Raw genomic sequence first — 15,000 nt, 5'->3', positions numbered from 1 at the left:
GTAACTCGTATCGGATTCGTCCGGCCTCACTTTCGTTCGCACATCGGACAGTTATACGTGTGCTTTAGTAGCTTCCGTTCCCTCTTAGTGAGGCCGTCCGTACGTACCGCCCCAGCTCTTTCTGAGGCGGGTATCCACTCGGCTCGGGGGGGCCCAACGTTTGCCTAGTATCCTCGGCGCTGGAGCTTGACCCGCAAAGCCGGAGGAGCCGCACGCCCGAACACCGGCTTGCGCCGGCCGACGTGGGCCCTCCGAGGCGGGTCTCGTGTGCCAATCGCTCAGTTGGGGAACCGGCAGGCCCGTGGGCCGACGCCGGCTCACCCGGGGGTGAAGGGTGCTTCGATGGAGGCCCCCTGTCAGCCTCCGCGGAAGTCCGGCTTCAATACTTTAAAGTTTGAAAAACTTAGACATTTTTCGAGAACCGGAGCTTAGAGGGGTACATGCAAAAGCCAGGGCCGCGGGAAGCGCCCTAAATACTTCAATACTTTAAAATTTGAAAAACTTAGAAATTTTTCGAGAACCGGCATCTTCCCTCGGTAATTGCGAGATGCGAGGCCGCCCCTAGCCTCTGCTCTGTCGGACTCAATGGTCACGGGTGGCCGCTGATTAGCCCTGGTGCTCACCTCTCAAAATTGCGAGTCCCTAATATAATTCTGGCTGTCGGCTGGAGAAGGGGGTATAAAATCGGCACTTGAGGGAACGCCGGGCCCTCAAGTTCGGGGCCCTCTAGCGGATTTTTGAGGTACTGCACTCCCATTGGAAATGCATTGGCCATACATGGGCGCTCCGTCCACTACAATGTAATTCCCTCACAATATCTGCCCCCGCGTGGCCGCGCGATGCTACTGCTGCCCCGTTGGGAATGAATGGGCCTTTCGGAGGCCATAAATACAGCGCCGCTGCATGGATTTTGGCGGTACTGCGGCTGTCGTTGAAAATACATGGACCCGTCTGAATGAATGGGCCTTTCGGATTCCATAAACCCAGCGCCGCTGCATGGATTTTGGCGGTACTGCGGCTGTCGCTGAAAATACATGGACCCGTCTGAATGAATGGGCCTTTCGGAGGCCATAAACTCAGCGCCGCTGCATGGATTTTGGCGGTACTGCGGCTGTCGCTGAAAATACATGGACCCGTCTGAATGAATGGACAAAATATAAATCAGACACTACAGAACACAAGCATAATCCAAGATTACAAAATCATCTCAGCCTTTAAAAGAAACAAAAACCTGAAAGACTACTTAGTAAAAAGTAAATTACCAGAAATCAACATAACACAAACGCAGGGCCCCACATTCTACAAACAAGCCACCACAGTTAGGAACACCGTCACCAACACAAACTACCTAATTAAACAAACAATCACACCTGCTACGGAAAACTGAAAATACATGGACCCGTCTGAATGTATGGGCCTTTCGGAGGCCATAAACTCAGCCAGCGCCGGGCCAGTGTTTGGGGTATTGTGCCCGCCACTAGTGGCTGAATACATAATAATAATAATAATAATAATAATTCCCTTGTATTGTCATTCTGTGTAACAATGTACACAGAACGAAATGTCGATTGCACTGGGCTAGTGTTGAGGGAACGTCGGGCCCTCAAGTTCGGTGGCTTGGAGCGGATTTTTGAGGTACTGCACTCCCATTGGAAATGCATGGGCGCTCCGTCCACTACAATGTAATTCCCTCACAATATCTGCCCCCGCGTGGCCGCGCGATGCTACTGCTGCCCCGTTGGGAATGAATGGGCCTTTCGGAGGCCATAAATACAGCGCCGCTGCATGGATTTTGGCGGTACTGCGGCTGTCGTTGAAAATACATGGACCCGTCTGAATGAATGGGCCTTTCGGATTCCATAAACCCAGCGCCGCTGCATGGATTTTGGCGGTACTGCGGCTGTCGCTGAAAATACATGGACCCGTCTGAATGAATGGGCCTTTCGGAGGCCATAAACTCAGCGCCGCTGCATGGATTTTGGCGGTACTGCGGCTGTCGCTGAAAATACATGGACCCGTCTGAATGAATGGACAAAATATAAATCAGACACTACAGAACACAAGCATAATCCAAGATTACAAAATCATCTCAGCCTTTAAAAGAAACAAAAACCTGAAAGACTACTTAGTAAAAAGTAAATTACCAGAAATCAACATAACACAAACGCAGGGCCCCACATTCTACAAACAAGCCACCACAGTTAGGAACACCGTCACCAACACAAACTACCTAATTAAACAAACAATCACACCTGCTACGGAAAACTGAAAATACATGGACCCGTCTGAATGTATGGGCCTTTCGGAGGCCATAAACTCAGCCAGCGCCGGGCCAGTGTTTGGGGTATTGTGCCCGCCACTAGTGGCTGAATACATAATAATAATAATAATAATAATAATTCCCTTGTATTGTCATTCTGTGTAACAATGTACACAGAACGAAATGTCGATTGCACTGGGCTAGTGTTGAGGGAACGTCGGGCCCTCAAGTTCGGTGGCTTGGAGCGGATTTTTGAGGTACTGCACTCCCATTGGAAATGCATGGGCGCTCCGTCCACTACAATGTAATTCCCTCACAATATCTGCCCCCGCGTGGCCGCGCGATGCTACTGCTGCCCCGTTGGGAATGAATGGGCCTTTCGGAGGCCATAAATACAGCGCCGCTGCATGGATTTTGGCGGTACTGCGGCTGTCGTTGAAAATACATGGACCCGTCTGAATGAATGGGCCTTTCGGATTCCATAAACCCAGCGCCGCTGCATGGATTTTGGCGGTACTGCGGCTGTCGCTGAAAATACATGGACCCGTCTGAATGAATGGGCCTTTCGGAGGCCATAAACTCAGCGCCGCTGCATGGATTTTGGCGGTACTGCGGCTGTCGCTGAAAATACATGGACCCGTCTGAATGAATGGACAAAATATAAATCAGACACTACAGAACACAAGCATAATCCAAGATTACAAAATCATCTCAGCCTTTAAAAGAAACAAAAACCTGAAAGACTACTTAGTAAAAAGTAAATTACCAGAAATCAACATAACACAAACGCAGGGCCCCACATTCTACAAACAAGCCACCACAGTTAGGAACACCGTCACCAACACAAACTACCTAATTAAACAAACAATCACACCTGCTACGGAAAACTGAAAATACATGGACCCGTCTGAATGTATGGGCCTTTCGGAGGCCATAAACTCAGCCAGCGCCGGGCCAGTGTTTGGGGTATTGTGCCCGCCACTAGTGGCTGAATACATAATAATAATAATAATAATAATAATTCCCTTGTATTGTCATTCTGTGTAACAATGTACACAGAACGAAATGTCGATTGCACTGGGCTAGTGTTGAGGGAACGTCGGGCCCTCAAGTTCGGTGGCTTGGAGCGGATTTTTGAGGTACTGCACTCCCATTGGAAATGCATGGGCGCTCCGTCCACTACAATGTAATTCCCTCACAATATCTGCCCCCGCGTGGCCGCGCGATGCTACTGCTGCCCCGTTGGGAATGAATGGGCCTTTCGGAGGCCATAAATACAGCGCCGCTGCATGGATTTTGGCGGTACTGCGGCTGTCGTTGAAAATACATGGACCCGTCTGAATGAATGGGCCTTTCGGATTCCATAAACCCAGCGCCGCTGCATGGATTTTGGCGGTACTGCGGCTGTCGCTGAAAATACATGGACCCGTCTGAATGAATGGACAAAATATAAATCAGACACTACAGAACACAAGCATAATCCAAGATTACAAAATCATCTCAGCCTTTAAAAGAAACAAAAACCTGAAAGACTACTTAGTAAAAAGTAAATTACCAGAAATCAACATAACACAAACGCAGGGCCCCACATTCTACAAACAAGCCACCACAGTTAGGAACACCGTCACCAACACAAACTACCTAATTAAACAAACAATCACACCTGCTACGGAAAACTGAAAATACATGGACCCGTCTGAATGTATGGGCCTTTCGGAGGCCATAAACTCAGCCAGCGCCGGGCCAGTGTTTGGGGTATTGTGCCCGCCACTAGTGGCTGAATACATAATAATAATAATAATAATAATAATTCCCTTGTATTGTCATTCTGTGTAACAATGTACACAGAACGAAATGTCGATTGCACTGGGCTAGTGTTGAGGGAACGTCGGGCCCTCAAGTTCGGTGGCTTGGAGCGGATTTTTGAGGTACTGCACTCCCATTGGAAATGCATGGGCGCTCCGTCCACTACAATGTAATTCCCTCACAATATCTGCCCCCGCGTGGCCGCGCGATGCTACTGCTGCCCCGTTGGGAATGAATGGGCCTTTCGGAGGCCATAAATACAGCGCCGCTGCATGGATTTTGGCGGTACTGCGGCTGTCGTTGAAAATACATGGACCCGTCTGAATGAATGGGCCTTTCGGATTCCATAAACCCAGCGCCGCTGCATGGATTTTGGCGGTACTGCGGCTGTCGCTGAAAATACATGGACCCGTCTGAATGAATGGGCCTTTCGGAGGCCATAAACTCAGCGCCGCTGCATGGATTTTGGCGGTACTGCGGCTGTCGCTGAAAATACATGGACCCGTCTGAATGAATGGACAAAATATAAATCAGACACTACAGAACACAAGCATAATCCAAGATTACAAAATCATCTCAGCCTTTAAAAGAAACAAAAACCTGAAAGACTACTTAGTAAAAAGTAAATTACCAGAAATCAACATAACACAAACGCAGGGCCCCACATTCTACAAACAAGCCACCACAGTTAGGAACACCGTCACCAACACAAACTACCTAATTAAACAAACAATCACACCTGCTACGGAAAACTGAAAATACATGGACCCGTCTGAATGTATGGGCCTTTCGGAGGCCATAAACTCAGCCAGCGCCGGGCCAGTGTTTGGGGTATTGTGCCCGCCACTAGTGGCTGAATACATAATAATAATAATAATAATAATAATTCCCTTGTATTGTCATTCTGTGTAACAATGTACACAGAACGAAATGTCGATTGCACTGGGCTAGTGTTGAGGGAACGTCGGGCCCTCAAGTTCGGTGGCTTGGAGCGGATTTTTGAGGTACTGCACTCCCATTGGAAATGCATGGGCGCTCCGTCCACTACAATGTAATTCCCTCACAATATCTGCCCCCGCGTGGCCGCGCGATGCTACTGCTGCCCCGTTGGGAATGAATGGGCCTTTCGGAGGCCATAAATACAGCGCCGCTGCATGGATTTTGGCGGTACTGCGGCTGTCGTTGAAAATACATGGACCCGTCTGAATGAATGGGCCTTTCGGATTCCATAAACCCAGCGCCGCTGCATGGATTTTGGCGGTACTGCGGCTGTCGCTGAAAATACATGGACCCGTCTGAATGAATGGACAAAATATAAATCAGACACTACAGAACACAAGCATAATCCAAGATTACAAAATCATCTCAGCCTTTAAAAGAAACAAAAACCTGAAAGACTACTTAGTAAAAAGTAAATTACCAGAAATCAACATAACACAAACGCAGGGCCCCACATTCTACAAACAAGCCACCACAGTTAGGAACACCGTCACCAACACAAACTACCTAATTAAACAAACAATCACACCTGCTACGGAAAACTGAAAATACATGGACCCGTCTGAATGTATGGGCCTTTCGGAGGCCATAAACTCAGCCAGCGCCGGGCCAGTGTTTGGGGTATTGTGCCCGCCACTAGTGGCTGAATACATAATAATAATAATAATAATAATAATTCCCTTGTATTGTCATTCTGTGTAACAATGTACACAGAACGAAATGTCGATTGCACTGGGCTAGTGTTGAGGGAACGTCGGGCCCTCAAGTTCGGTGGCTTGGAGCGGATTTTTGAGGTACTGCACTCCCATTGGAAATGCATGGGCGCTCCGTCCACTACAATGTAATTCCCTCACAATATCTGCCCCCGCGTGGCCGCGCGATGCTACTGCTGCCCCGTTGGGAATGAATGGGCCTTTCGGAGGCCATAAATACAGCGCCGCTGCATGGATTTTGGCGGTACTGCTGCTGTCGCTGAAAATACATGGACCCGTCTGAATGAATGGGCCTTTCGGAGGCCATAAACTCAGCGCCTCTGCATGGATTTTGGCGGTACTGCGGCTGTCGCTGAAAATACATGGACCCGTCTGAATGAATGGGCCTTTCGGAGGCCATAAATCCAGCGCCGCTGCATGGATTTTGGCGGTACTGCGGCTGTCGCTGAAAATACATGGACCTGTCTGAATGAATGGACAAAATATAAATCAGACACTACAGAACACAAGCATAATCCAAGATTACAAAATCATCTCAGCCTTTAAAAGAAACAAAAACCTGAAAGACTACTTAGTAAAAAGTAAATTACCAGAAATCAACATAACACAAACGCAGGGCCCCACATTCTACAAACAAGCCACCACAGTTAGGAACACCGTCACCAACACAAACTACCTAATTAAACAAACAATCACACCTGCTACGGAAAACTGAAAATACATGGACCCGTCTGAATGTATGGGCCTTTCAGAGGCCATAAACTCAGCCAGCGCCGGGCCAGTGTTTGGGGTATTGTGCCCGCCACTAGTGGCTGAATACATAATAATAATAATAATAATAATAATTCCCTTGTATTGTCATTCTGTGTAACAATGTACACAGAACGAAATGTCGATTGCACTGGGCTAGTGTTGAGGGAACGTCGGGCCCTCAAGTTCGGTGGCTTGGAGCGGATTTTTGAGGTACTGCACTCCCATTGGAAATGCATGGGCGCTCCGTCCACTACCATGTAATTCCCTCACAATATCTGCCCCTGCGTGGCCGCGGGATGCTACTGCAGCCCCGTTGGTAATGAATGGGCCTTTCGGAGGCCATAAATACAGCGCCGCTGCATGGATTTTGGCGGTACTGCTGCTGTCGCTGAAAATACATGGACCCGTCTGAATGAATGGGCCTTTCGGAGGCCATAAACTCAGCGCCTCTGCATGGATTTTGGCGGTACTGCGGCTGTCGCTGAAAATACATGGACCCGTCTGAATGAATGGGCCTTTCGGAGGCCATAAATCCAGCGCCGCTGCATGGATTTTGGCGGTACTGCGGCTGTCGCTGAAAATACATGGACCCGTCTGAATGAATGGACAAAATATAAATCAGACACTACAGAACACAAGCATAATCCAAGATTACAAAATCATCTCAGCCTTTAAAAGAAACAAAAACCTGAAAGACTACTTAGTAAAAAGTAAATTACCAGAAATCAACATAACACAAACGCAGGGCCCCACATTCTACAAACAAGCCACCACAGTTAGGAACACCGTCACCAACACAAACTACCTAATTAAACAAACAATCACACCTGCTACGGAAAACTGAAAATACATGGACCCGTCTGAATGTATGGGCCTTTCAGAGGCCATAAACTCAGCCAGCGCCGGGCCAGTGTTTGGGGTATTGTGCCCGCCACTAGTGGCTGAATACATAATAATAATAATAATAATAATAATTCCCTTGTATTGTCATTCTGTGTAACAATGTACACAGAACGAAATGTCGATTGCACTGGGCTAGTGTTGAGGGAACGTCGGGCCCTCAAGTTCGGTGGCTTGGAGCGGATTTTTGAGGTACTGCACTCCCATTGGAAATGCATGGGCGCTCCGTCCACTACCATGTAATTCCCTCACAATATCTGCCCCTGCGTGGCCGCGGGATGCTACTGCAGCCCCGTTGGTAATGAATGGGCCTTTCGGAGGCCATAAATACAGCGCCGCTGCATGGATTTTGGCGGTACTGCTGCTGTCGCTGAAAATACATGGACCCGTCTGAATGAATGGGCCTTTCGGAGGCCATAAACTCAGCGCCTCTGCATGGATTTTGGCGGTACTGCGGCTGTCGCTGAAAATACATGGACCCGTCTGAATGAATGGGCCTTTCGGAGGCCATAAATCCAGCGCCGCTGCATGGATTTTGGCGGTACTGCTGCTGTCGTTGAAAATACATGGACCCGTCTGAATGTATGGGCCTTTCGGAGGCCATATACTCAGCGCCGGGCCGGTGTTTGGGGAATCGTGCCCGCCACTAGTGGCTGAATCCCGGGCTAGTGTTGGGGGACTTGTGCCCGCCAATAGTGGCTGAATCCCGGGCTAGTGTTGGGGGACTTGTGCCCGCCAATAGTGGCTGAAATCCGCGCCGGTGTTTGGGGAAATGTGCGCGTATTATCGGGCCGGTGTTTGGGGAATTGCGCGCGTATTATCGGGCCGGTGTTTGGGGAATTGTGCGCGTATTATCGGGCCGGTGTTTGGGGATATGCGCGCGTATTATCGGACCGGTGTTTGGGGAATCGTGCCCGCCACTAGTGGCTGAATCCCGGGCTAGTGTTGGGGGACTTGTGCCCGCCAATAGTGGCTGAAATCCGCGCCGGTGTTTGGGGAATTGTGCGCGTATTATCGGGCCGGTGTTTGGGGATATGCGCGCGTATTATCGGACCGGTGTTTGGGGAATTGTGCCCGCCACTAGTGGCTGAGAACTTGGCTAGTGTTTGGGGACTTGTGCCCGCCACTAGTGGCTGAAATCCGGGCCGGTGTTTGGGGAATTGTGCGCGTATTATCGGGCCGGTGTTTGGGGATATGCGCGCGTATTATCGGACCGGTGTTTGGGGAATCGTGCCCGCCACTAGTGGCTGAATCCCGGGCTAGTGTTGGGGGACTTGTGCCCGCCAATAGTGGCTGAAATCCGCGCCGGTGTTTGGGGAATTGTGCGCGTATTATCGGGCCGGTGTTTGGGGATATGCGCGCGTATTATCGGACCGGTGTTTGGGGAATTGTGCCCGCCACTAGTGGCTGAGAACTTGGCTAGTGTTTGGGGACTTGTGCCCGCCACTAGTGGCTGAAATCCGGGCCGGTGTTTGGGGAATTGTGCGCGTATTATCGGGCCGGTGTTTGGGGATATGCGCGCGTATTATCGGACCGGTGTTTGGGGAATCGTGCCCGCCACTAGTGGCTGAATCCCGGGCTAGTGTTGGGGGACTTGTGCCCGCCAATAGTGGCTGAAATCCGCGCCGGTGTTTGGGGAATTGTGCGCGTATTATCGGGCCGGTGTTTGGGGATATGCGCGCGTATTATCGGACCGGTGTTTGGGGAATTGTGCCCGCCACTAGTGGCTGAGAACTTGGCTAGTGTTTGGGGACTTGTGCCCGCCACTAGTGGCTGAAATCCGGGCCGGTGTTTGGGGAATTGTGCGCGTATTATCGGGCCGGTGTTTGGGGATATGCGCGCGTATTATCGGACCGGTGTTTGGGGAATCGTGCCCGCCACTAGTGGCTGAATCCCGGGCTAGTGTTGGGGGACTTGTGCCCGCCAATAGTGGCTGAAATCCGCGCCGGTGTTTGGGGAATTGTGCGCGTATTATCGGGCCGGTGTTTGGGGATATGCGCGCGTATTATCGGACCGGTGTTTGGGGAATTGTGCCCGCCACTAGTGGCTGAGAACTTGGCTAGTGTTTGGGGACTTGTGCCCGCCACTAGTGGCTGAAATCCGGGCCGGTGTTTGGGGAATTGTGCGCGTATTATCGGGCCGGTGTTTGGGGATATGCGCGCGTATTATCGGACCGGTGTTTGGGGAATCGTGCCCGCCACTAGTGGCTGAATCCCGGGCTAGTGTTGGGGGACTTGTGCCCGCCAATAGTGGCTGAAATCCGCGCCGGTGTTTGGGGAATTGTGCGCGTATTATCGGGCCGGTGTTTGGGGATATGCGCGCGTATTATCGGACCGGTGTTTGGGGAATTGTGCCCGCCACTAGTGGCTGAGAACTTGGCTAGTGTTGGGGGACTTGTGCCCGCCACTAGTGGCTGAAATCCGGGCCGGTGTTTGGGGAATTGTGCGCGTATTATCGGGCCGGTGTTTGGGGATATGCGCGCGTATTATCGGACCGGTGTTTGGGGAATCGTGCCCGCCACTAGTGGCTGAATCCCGGGCTAGTGTTGGGGGACTTGTGCCCGCCAATAGTGGCTGAAATCCGCGCCGGTGTTTGGGGAATTGTGCGCGTATTATCGGGCCGGTGTTTGGGGATATGCGCGCGTATTATCGGACCGGTGTTTGGGGAATTGTGCCCGCCACTAGTGGCTGAGAACTTGGCTAGTGTTTGGGGACTTGTGCCCGCCACTAGTGGCTGAAATCCGGGCCGGTGTTTGGGGAATTGTGCGCGTATTATCGGGCCGGTGTTTGGGGATATGCGCGCGTATTATCGGACCGGTGTTTGGGGAATCGTGCCCGCCACTAGTGGCTGAATCCCGGGCTAGTGTTGGGGGACTTGTGCCCGCCAATAGTGGCTGAAATCCGCGCCGGTGTTTGGGGAATTGTGCGCGTATTATCGGGCCGGTGTTTGGGGATATGCGCGCGTATTATCGGACCGGTGTTTGGGGAATTGTGCCCGCCACTAGTGGCTGAGAACTTGGCTAGTGTTTGGGGACTTGTGCCCGCCACTAGTGGCTGAAATCCGGGCCGGTGTTTGGGGAATTGTGCGCGTATTATCGGGCCGGTGTTTGGGGATATGCGCGCGTATTATCGGACCGGTGTTTGGGGAATCGTGCCCGCCACTAGTGGCTGAATCCCGGGCTAGTGTTGGGGGACTTGTGCCCGCCAATAGTGGCTGAAATCCGCGCCGGTGTTTGGGGAATTGTGCGCGTATTATCGGGCCGGTGTTTGGGGATATGCGCGCGTATTATCGGACCGGTGTTTGGGGAATTGTGCCCGCCACTAGTGGCTGAGAACTTGGCTAGTGTTTGGGGACTTGTGCCCGCCACTAGTGGCTGAAATCCGGGCCGGTGTTTGGGGAATTGTGCGCGTATTATCGGGCCGGTGTTTGGGGATATGCGCGCGTATTATCGGACCGGTGTTTGGGGAATCGTGCCCGCCACTAGTGGCTGAATCCCGGGCTAGTGTTGGGGGACTTGTGCCCGCCAATAGTGGCTGAAATCCGCGCCGGTGTTTGGGGAATTGTGCGCGTATTATCGGGCCGGTGTTTGGGGATATGCGCGCGTATTATCGGACCGGTGTTTGGGGAATCGTGCCCGCCACTAGTGGCTGAATCCCGGGCTAGTGTTGGGGGACTTGTGCCCGCCAATAGTGGCTGAAATCCGCGCCGGTGTTTGGGGAATTGTGCGCGTATTATCGGGCCGGTGTTTGGGGATATGCGCGCGTATTATCGGACCGGTGTTTGGGGAATTGTGCCCGCCACTAGTGGCTGAGAACTTGGCTAGTGTTTGGGGACTTGTGCCCGCCACTAGTGGCTGAAATCCGGGCCGGTGTTTGGGGAATTGTGCGCGTATTATCGGGCCGGTGTTTGGGGATATGCGCGCGTATTATCGGACCGGTGTTTGGGGAATCGTGCCCGCCACTAGTGGCTGAATCCCGGGCTAGTGTTGGGGGACTTGTGCCCGCCAATAGTGGCTGAAATCCGCGCCGGTGTTTGGGGAATTGTGCGCGTATTATCGGGCCGGTGTTTGGGGATATGCGCGCGTATTATCGGACCGGTGTTTGGGGAATCGTGCCCGCCACTAGTGGCTGAGAACTTGGCTAGTGTTTGGGGACTTGTGCCCGCCACTAGTGGCTGAAATCCGGGCCGGTGTTTGGGGAATTGTGCGCGTATTATCGGGCCGGTGTTTGGGGATATGCGCGCGTATTATCGGACCGGTGTTTGGGGAATCGTGCCCGCCACTAGTGGCTGAATCCCGGGCTAGTGTTGGGGGACTTGTGCCCGCCAATAGTGGCTGAAATCCGCGCCGGTGTTTGGGGAATTGTGCGCGTATTATCGGGCCGGTGTTTGGGGATATGCGCGCGTATTATCGGACCGGTGTTTGGGGAATTGTGCCCGCCACTAGTGGCTGAGAACTTGGCTAGTGTTTGGGGACTTGTGCCCGCCACTAGTGGCTGAAATCCGGGCCGGTGTTTGGGGAATTGTGCGCGTATTATCGGGCCGGTGTTTGGGGATATGCGCGCGTATTATCGGACCGGTGTTTGGGGAATCGTGCCCGCCACTAGTGGCTGAATCCCGGGCTAGTGTTGGGGGACTTGTGCCCGCCAATAGTGGCTGAAATCCGCGCCGGTGTTTGGGGAATTGTGCGCGTATTATCGGGCCGGTGTTTGGGGATATGCGCGCGTATTATCGGACCGGTGTTTGGGGAATTGTGCCCGCCACTAGTGGCTGAGAACTTGGCTAGTGTTTGGGGACTTGTGCCCGCCACTAGTGGCTGAAATCCGGGCCGGTGTTTGGGGAATTGTGCGCGTATTATCGGGCCGGTGTTTGGGGATATGCGCGCGTATTATCGGACCGGTGTTTGGGGAATCGTGCCCGCCACTAGTGGCTGAATCCCGGGCTAGTGTTGGGGGACTTGTGCCCGCCAATAGTGGCTGAAATCCGCGCCGGTGTTTGGGGAATTGTGCGCGTATTATCGGGCCGGTGTTTGGGGATATGCGCGCGTATTATCGGACCGGTGTTTGGGGAATTGTGCCCGCCACTAGTGGCTGAGAACTTGGCTAGTGTTTGGGGACTTGTGCCCGCCACTAGTGGCTGAAATCCGGGCCGGTGTTTGGGGAATTGTGCGCGTATTATCGGGCCGGTGTTTGGGGATATGCGCGCGTATTATCGGACCGGTGTTTGGGGAATCGTGCCCGCCACTAGTGGCTGAATCCCGGGCTAGTGTTGGGGGACTTGTGCCCGCCAATAGTGGCTGAAATCCGCGCCGGTGTTTGGGGAATTGTGCGCGTATTATCGGGCCGGTGTTTGGGGATATGCGCGCGTATTATCGGACCGGTGTTTGGGGAATCGTGCCCGCCACTAGTGGCTGAATCCCGGGCTAGTGTTGGGGGACTTGTGCCCGCCAATAGTGGCTGAAATCCGCGCCGGTGTTTGGGGATATGCGCGCGTATTATCGGGCCGGTGTTTGGGGATATGCGCGCGTATTATCGGACCGGTGTTTGGGGAATTGTGCGCGTATTATCGGGCCGGTGTTTGGGGATATGCGCGCGTATTATCGGACCGGTGTTTGGGGAATTGTGCCCGCCACTAGTGGCTGAGAACTGGGCTAGTGTTGGGGGACTTGTGCCCTCCAATAGTGGCTGAAATCCGCGCCGGTGTTTGGGGAATTGTGCGCGTATTATCGGGCCGGTGTTTGGGGATATGCGCGCGTATTATCGGACCGGTGTTTGGGGAATCGTGCCCGCCACTAGTGGCTGAATCCCGGGCTAGTGTTGGGGGACTTGTGCCCGCCAATAGTGGCTGAAATCCGCGCCGGTGTTTGGGGAATTGTGCGCGTATTATCGGGCCGGTGTTTGGGGAATTGCGCGCGTATTATCGGGCCGGTGTTTGGGGATATGCGCGCGTATTATCGGACCGGTGTTTGGGGAATCGTGCCCGCCACTAGTGGCTGAATCCCGGGCTAGTGTTGGGGGACTTGTGCCCGCCAATAGTGGCTGAAATCCGCGCCGGTGTTTGGGGATATGCGCGCGTATTATCGGGCCGGTGTTTGGGGATATGCGCGCGTATTATCGGACCGGTGTTTGGGGAATTGTGCGCGTATTATCGGGCCGGTGTTTGGGGATATGCGCGCGTATTATCGGACCGGTGTTTGGGGAATTGTGCCCGCCACTAGTGGCTGAGAACTGGGCTAGTGTTGGGGGACTTGTGCCCTCCAATAGTGGCTGAAATCCGCGCCGGTGTTTGGGGAATTGTGCGCGTATTATCGGGCCGGTGTTTGGGGATATGCGCGCGTATTATCGGACCGGTGTTTGGGGAATCGTGCCCGCCACTAGTGGCTGAATCCCGGGCTAGTGTTGGGGGACTTGTGCCCGCCAATAGTGGCTGAAATCCGCGCCGGTGTTTGGGGAATTGTGCGCGTATTATCGGGCCGGTGTTTGGGGAATTGCGCGCGTATTATCGGGCCGGTGTTTGGGGATATGCGCGCGTATTATCGGACCGGTGTTTGGGGAATCGTGCCCGCCACTAGTGGCTGAATCCCGGGCTAGTGTTGGGGGACTTGTGCCCGCCAATAGTGGCTGAAATCCGCGCCGGTGTTTGGGGATATGCGCGCGTATTATCGGGCCGGTGTTTGGGGATATGCGCGCGTATTATCGGACCGGTGTTTGGGGAATTGCGCGCGTATTATCGGGCCGGTGTTTGGGGATATGCGCGCGTATTATCGGACCGGTGTTTGGGGAATCGTGCCCGCCACTAGTGGCTGAATCCCGGGCTAGTGTTGGGGGACTTGTGCCCGCCAATAGTGGCTGAAATCCGCGCCGGTGTTTGGGGATATGCGCGCGTATTATCGGGCCGGTGTTTGGGGATATGCGCGCGTATTATCGGACCGGTGTTTGGGGAATTGTGCCCGCCACTAGTGGCTGAATCCCGGGCTAGTGTTGGGGGACTTGTGCCCGCCAATAGTGGCTGAAATCCGCGCCGGTGTTTGGGGAATTGTGCGCGTATTATCGGGCCGGTGTTTGGGGATATGCGCGCGTATTATCGGACCGGTGTTTGGGGAATTGTGCCCGCCACTAGTGGCTGAGAACTTGGCTAGTGTTTGGGGACTTGTGCCCGCCAATAGTGGCTGAAATCCGCGCCGGTGTTTGGGGAATTGTGCGCGTATTATCGGGCCGGTGTTTGGGGATATGCGCGCGTATTATCGGACCGGTGTTTGGGGAATCGTGCCCGCCACTAGTGGCTGAATCCCGGGCTAGTGTTGGGGGACTTGTGCCCGCCAATAGTGGCTGAAATCCGCGCCGGTGTTTGGGGAATTGTGCGCGTATTATCGGGCCGGTGTTTGGGGATATGCGCGCGTATTATCGGACCGGTGTTTGGGGAATTGTGCGCGTATTATCGGGCCGGTGTTTGGGGATATGCGCGCGTATTATCGGACCGGTGTTTGGGGAATTGTGCCCGCCACTAGTGGCTGAGAACTGGGCTAGTGTTGGGGGACTTGTGCCCTCCAATAGTGGCTGAAATCCGCGCCGG

This window comes from Urocampus carinirostris, unplaced genomic scaffold (assembly GCF_059441175.1).
Source record: "Urocampus carinirostris isolate Australia breed hairy pipefish unplaced genomic scaffold, RoL_Ucar_1.0 HiC_scaffold_25, whole genome shotgun sequence".
Classification (NCBI taxonomy): Eukaryota; Metazoa; Chordata; class Actinopteri; order Syngnathiformes; family Syngnathidae; genus Urocampus; species Urocampus carinirostris.
This window is presented reverse-complemented; position numbering follows the sequence as displayed.